Genomic DNA, 6,546 nt, shown 5'->3' with positions numbered 1-6,546 from the left:
GTGGTGGGTTCCCACGTGGATCATTCGTGCCCACGGACCAATGTCTTCTTCAACAACACGAGGGGTTGAAATCCTGCCCAACTCAACGCATATATACACATTTAATTACTACACAATGGAAAGGGAGCTAATCTTTACGTTTAATAAGAAATAACTGACAAATGCAGGCTACGTGTTGTCGTGTAATTAACTTTAAAAAAAAAAAAAAAAAACACCTTTAGAGGCCATTTTTCCCCGCAAAGCGGGGGTTGGCCTTTTTCGGGAACCGTGGTTGTTGTTGTTTTTCGGTCCCCTATTTGAAGCAATGTTTTACGGCCGGATGCCCTTCCTGACGCCAACCCTTTTTGCCGCCTTTAACGACAAACAGGGAATTACCAGTGAACTGGTACTCAATTAGCCGACCTCGGAAGGATGACAGGCTGAGTCAACCCCCCTGGCGTTAATTCAGCGATCGACCGGGATTAACGCCAGTTTTGTGATTAACTAGATTAATTATGTCATGTAATTAACTAGAGGGGGTTTATTTTACAAAGGAAATAAATAACGGGTTTTTGTTTTTATCTCTCAACCGTAACAATATAAATATATTCTGATTGTGATTGAGGTTTACTACATTTTGTGGGCTGTGAAGAATGAATTGGTTTTTCCAAACATGTAAATTAACACCTAACTTGCTTATATTAATGTCCAAATAATCGTCTTTTTTGTTTTTTAACGTTACTGCTAGTATAAAAGCCAGTCAAAATGACGGGTTGCAACAGTTTATTCGACAGTACAGCCTCGTGAGCGTGCCAAAGTCTGTTTTTATTTATTAGGAGTAATACAGATGTTAATGAACACTCGTTTTACTCTGCTCACGTTGCTCATCATGTGCAGCAAATTTCACCTCCCTGCACCTTGTTACTCCTGCCAGGGAGTAATGTATTCGATCGTGTCCATCCTTGTGTGTGCGTATGTGTGTTCGTGTGTGTGCGTATGTGTGTTCGTGTGTTTGTGAACAATATATCTGGAAAAGTTCTGAACGGATTTGGATGAAAGTTGGTGGGATCATTGCCCTTGGGATAAGGAAGAATTGATTAGTTTTTGGTGAAGCTCAGGATATTATTCGGGATCCAGGAATTTTTTGAAGGATTTTTTACCATTGGAAGATAGGGCTCAGCAGCGGCCACCCATGGCGGGAGTATGTGCTCTACTGAGTGGCGTTCTAGTATTTATTCTGATTAAAAAAAAAAAACGCTTCTGTACACCGCCCTTGAGGCTCGGTTTGCAAGCCACCGTCTACAATTCTAATATAAGAGATGTAGACAGGTGGCAGGACACACTACGAAGTGAAGGTTATGCGGACTTCGAGAAAAGGGGAATAATAGGGAAACAAACAAGAAGTGAAAAGGTAATTGAATCATTGTAAGGCACGAGCATTTATTACCAACTTCATAATCGATTTGATAATTTAATGATTAATTGGTAAGATCACTTACTGCAGTATTCACTTTTGCCAATCTCTATCGATGCACAGCAATCTAATGTGCCTGAAATGCTGTCTGTCACCCAGCTGTGTAGATCATTGATATCCGACCGGAGAAGAAGCTCCTCGAACCTTATCAAGATTCCCTGGCTGAAGTTGATCTGGAGCCAAGTGGTGTCGTGCATCCTGCCACCGACTACACCATTCCAATAGTCATGTGACTGTTTTACCATTTTAATCTCAGTGTGTTTTTCCCACTCTTTTCCCACGACTGATTTCAGAAGAGAAAAGGTGATTTATTTTATCTTTCGGTCGATCTTCATCGTGGGAGAGTGACGTCAATGAGAATGGCAAGGATGGCGTGATGATGAGAAAAGGACTCACGGTCTTGTGGGGATTCTAGTTTCTAGTTCCCGCCAAATTGGAGTTGTACCCAGCAAAGTATCACTTTACCCAGGACGTCACGTATGCGATCTGGTTGTGGATTCTACTTTTTTGCCATACTTGTGCTCACCAGAAGTGTTCTCACACGGAGATTACACGTCTTCCCTCGAGGGTTGTCTCTGAGGCCTCATATTTATTTTAAGAGCAAGTTATTTGTTTGAAAAGTTACAAAATACGTGTAATAGGTTTCAACTGTGTGCAATCCGTGGTTTTAATTGAAAAATAATCTCCCTCACTAATCTAAGGAGTTTTAAGGTGCAACTCACTTGAGTAAACAACAAGGCAAACATGAAGACCAAGGAGCTTTCCAAAGAAGTCAGACATAAAGTGGTGGAGAAGCACTGTGCAGGAGAGGGTTATAAGAAGATTTCAAAGTCGCTCATTATCCCTTTGAGTACGGTGAAATCCATCGTTAAGAAGTGGAAGACGTATCATACCACCAATACTCTACCCAGATCAGGCCGCCCATCCAAACTCAGCAGCCAGGCAAGCAGGAAACTGGTTCAGGATGTCACTGTAAATCCACCAATTATTTTGAAAGATCTGCAAGGCTCTTTGTCTGAGATGGAGATGGAGGTGAGTGTTGATGAATCAACAATGTCCTCTCCCCTTTACAAAGCTAGCCTCGATCGACAGGTGGCAAGAAAGAAGCCATTACTGAAAAAGAAGCATTTAAAAGTTTGTATGGCGTTCGCTAAAAAACATCTTAAAGATACTGCAGGCATGTAGAGAAACGTTTTGTGGTCAGATGAGACAAAAATTTAACTTTTTGGTTTAAATTCAAAGCGTTACGTCTGGCGCAAACCAAACACTGCATATCACCCAGTCAACACCATCCCGACTGTCAAGCACGGTAGAAGCAGCATTATGTTATGGGGCTGCTTTTCATCAGTAGGGACTTGCAAGCTTGTCAGGATAGAAAGGACAATGGATGATGCAAAGTACAGGAGAACCCTTGATTGAGTCGTTTGAGTCAGAAACTTGTTTGAGTCGGCCATGAATCTGAAACTGGGTAAGAGATTCATATTTCAGCAGAACAATGATTCAAAGCACAAAGATAAAGCCACACGGGAGTATCTGAATAAGAAGAAAATAAATGTTCTTGAGTGGCCGAGGCAAAGCCCTGACTTGAACCCAATTGAACATTTATGGCGAAACTTGAAGATTGCAGTCGATAGACGATCCCCTTCAAACTTGGCAGTATTTGAGCAATTTTCACATGAGGAATGGGCAAAGATTTCACCATCTCAATGTGCAAAGCTGGTGGAGGCCTACCCACAAACCTTGGAGAGACTGACCCAAAAAGACTCAACAGTCATTGCTGCAAAATGTGCTTCCACCAAGTACTGAACTAATGGTCTGAATAGTTTTGCAACAAGTGAATTGTGATTTGTACATGTTTTTTTGCATGTATTCCTGACATGTAACCTCCTTCAACCATAACAGTGTTTTGTTTGATCTCTCCAGTTATGAATAAAAAAGTTCACGTGGAAAAATTGTTTCCATATAATTCGTGACCATACTAAACTGCGCAATTTGGTGTCTGTGTGACCGTGATATTTGGCGTTACGTATCCAATTGCAACCAAACTTCACAGGGGGACTAAACACACAACGGAGATTGTAGCGATTTAATTTTCTCCCATCCCCAAGGGGGATTTGCTACTTGGACGAACTCTTTGTTGAGGTGTATATCCGTATTAAGATGGCTTATCGTGTTTTTCCAAAGCCGCTTCTAATTGCGAAAGTAATAATAACACTAGATGTTAGTAGTGTTACGGATTCATCACTTCCGTCGTTGTGGTTTTCATCCACTGTAAGCATTTTTGGTTCCATGTACTATTATTGTTATCGTTTAAGTGAAATGGAGATAACTGTTTTCAAAAGGTAAAAATTAGTGTTTTAAAAGAAACCGGATCGGGAGGAACCGGAAGAAGAAGAAGAGCAAGAAAAAAGCGGAGCAAGTGAGGTCGGGAAGAAAAGCTGAGCTGCTTTGAGGTCTCGAGGAGAGGCTGGCGAACGGGGGTCACGAGCGAACTTTGGGTTTCCTGGGAAAGGGATTCCTGCGACAGAGTTGTGGGCGCTGTGACAGATAAACCTGCGTGACAGGTTTTGCAGTTGATTCCGAAGAGAATCGTTGTTGGAGTGCAGGTACGCTTCCAGTACGGGCCCGTCGGCCATTTTGCCTCGCTCCCGCCATTTCGCATCGCTCCAGCCTTTTCACTTCGCTCCAGCCATTTCACCGCACCCAGCCGTTAGCCTGGTTTGCGTGTGTAACATGGATTTCGATTGGGAATTTGTGGTTCTCCGTTTGGGAGCCGTTGAACGATCATACCCGAAGGTGTGATTTCCCAGTCGCCTTTTGAGGGCACCTTTGCACCTCTTTGGCAGCGTGACTGTCAGCCGAACTGGATTCTGGTCTCGATACGACATTTTTCTTGCGATCACCGGAGCGTGGATCGACTTTGGCTTGGTGCCGGGACAGAGACTTTGGGAATGTTTTTTCGCTCACTTGGAGCACAGTGAGTTATATTGAAAGAAACTGATGGTACCATCATAGGAATGATATAATATTTGTTGTACAATTGATTAATATTGTGCTTGTGCTGTTATTCTTGTGTGACCTTAATACAATACTTGTTTTTTGGTAACAATTGGTGTGGTTTCACCATTGGTCATTGACACACAGAATAACACATCTTTCTGCCGTGACTCCTTTCGGGGCTCGGAGGTACACTGTGACCGCGGTTTGGGGAGGAGCACGTAACGGTAGCATAATATTAATGTTATTATGAAATAATATTAACACTTATAATATCCCCTCTTCCCAAAGGGTTTCCTCTTTGGACAAAGCCTTGCTAATATGTATAAATAGCTTAGCGTGCCATGTCGTGGAAAACCCTTACCGGAAGTAAAACATATTATAAACCGCAAATACGTTTGATTACCTTTTGAAATGGTCGCTACCGCTGTTTAACACTGAACTGAAGGAGGAAACCTGGGGTGTGTTCAGTTACCAAGCAGCTTGCTAGCGCTTGCCAAGCCAGCTGTTCCTGATCAACGGTTTTGAATGGAGTGTTTGCATGAATGCTTAAGCCACTTGGCGAGCGCTCTCCAAAACACTTGGTAACTGAACACACCCCAATGCTTTTGAGACCCGACACTAGATATACTCTAATCTATATACCCCAAATTTATTTTACAACTCGGTGACTAATTTACTCATCGTTTCATTTAAACTCAGAAGCTGATTTTGCTTTCCTTGCCGGAAACGAAACAACATTTACTACTGTTAATGGTACAGTTTAAAACTTTGCAGAAAATGGTTATTAACCAGAAATGTGTTACAAAAAAAAAGGGTTTGTATCCTCTTTGTCCAAAAATAATTATTAACCATCTTTTCACGTATTTTTTTGCCAATCTTATGGAGAAATAGTGTTCAATAGTCGAGGGTGCGAATTGACTCGATCGGTCCAAACGTCCCACTATCTTCTTTATTTTCGATCATATGGCTAAATAAAAGTGACCATTTGTTTTTTAAAAGTTTTTTCTTTTTCATGAAAGAAAGTTCCTTAAAAAGTAATAAAAGATGGTGGGGGTGGGGGTCCCGAGGTTGTTTGCCTCCGGGCTTGGGCTGCCCCTCGACACTCCTGGCCGTGGCTAATCCTCCTGTCTGCAGCAGGCGTCAGTAAACTACTTGTATTGTGGCACATGCACACCTGCACAGGTAAGAGTTGTAAATTATTGCCGTCCTCCTCGCAGGGGGGTAGGGCCCTTCTTTTTTGTGCCCATCACCTGACCCTTGATATTACCAACAAGTATGCAAAATTTGGTTGAGATCGGCCCAACGCTGTTTTTCTATGGTTTTAAGACATACACATATCGAGCATTACCTTATTTAATACAAGCAGGGTCTGCCGGGTGGGAGGAAAGGGATACGTGGTGCTCCTCGGCTGAAAGAGATATTCCTGCAAGAGATTAGGGTTTATGGGGGAGGGAGGAGGGGGGTTGACCCCCAAAAATGGTATTTGCTCTCTTCTCCGAAACTACACACACAATTTTGATGAAAATTGGCCATAAGCTTCATATCTGATGCATAACTAAGGTGTATTAACCGCCACAAAATCTGCACTCATTGTGGGGGTATAAATCAATTAAAGGGGGGGGGGGGCAATAAATGGGCACCAATTTGATTTATACAGTTACATGAAGCAAATGTATTTTAACCTATATATGTAGCGTGCCCCTTTATATTAACTTTTCTGGAGCATTACTTGGTTCCTCCTAAGAACACAAGGGTAGTCCAGCATGCACACGAGATTATTTATAATGTCCCTTCTTTCCTATTGTTTGGCATTTTCTACAAATTATGGAATGTCCCTTCTTTTCTATAGTTTGTCACATGGCACATACCATATAAAGGGCCATTTTTTTATGCCACTGGCATTTTTCCCAGGAATATGTATGTATGTATATACTGTATATATGTATGTATATATATAAACATATACACTCAACCCTCGGCTATCGCGTTTCTCTGCTATCGCGGCTACCTAAAAAACTGCACAACACACGACTATCGCGCCCCAAATACGCGATACAGCGCACCGGAAATGGTGGAAAGGGTGCTACGTCATC

Source organism: Myxine glutinosa, chromosome 5 (assembly GCF_964187855.1).
Source record: "Myxine glutinosa chromosome 5, kmMyxGlut1.1, whole genome shotgun sequence".
Taxonomy (NCBI): Eukaryota; Metazoa; Chordata; class Myxini; order Myxiniformes; family Myxinidae; genus Myxine; species Myxine glutinosa.
This window is presented reverse-complemented; position numbering follows the sequence as displayed.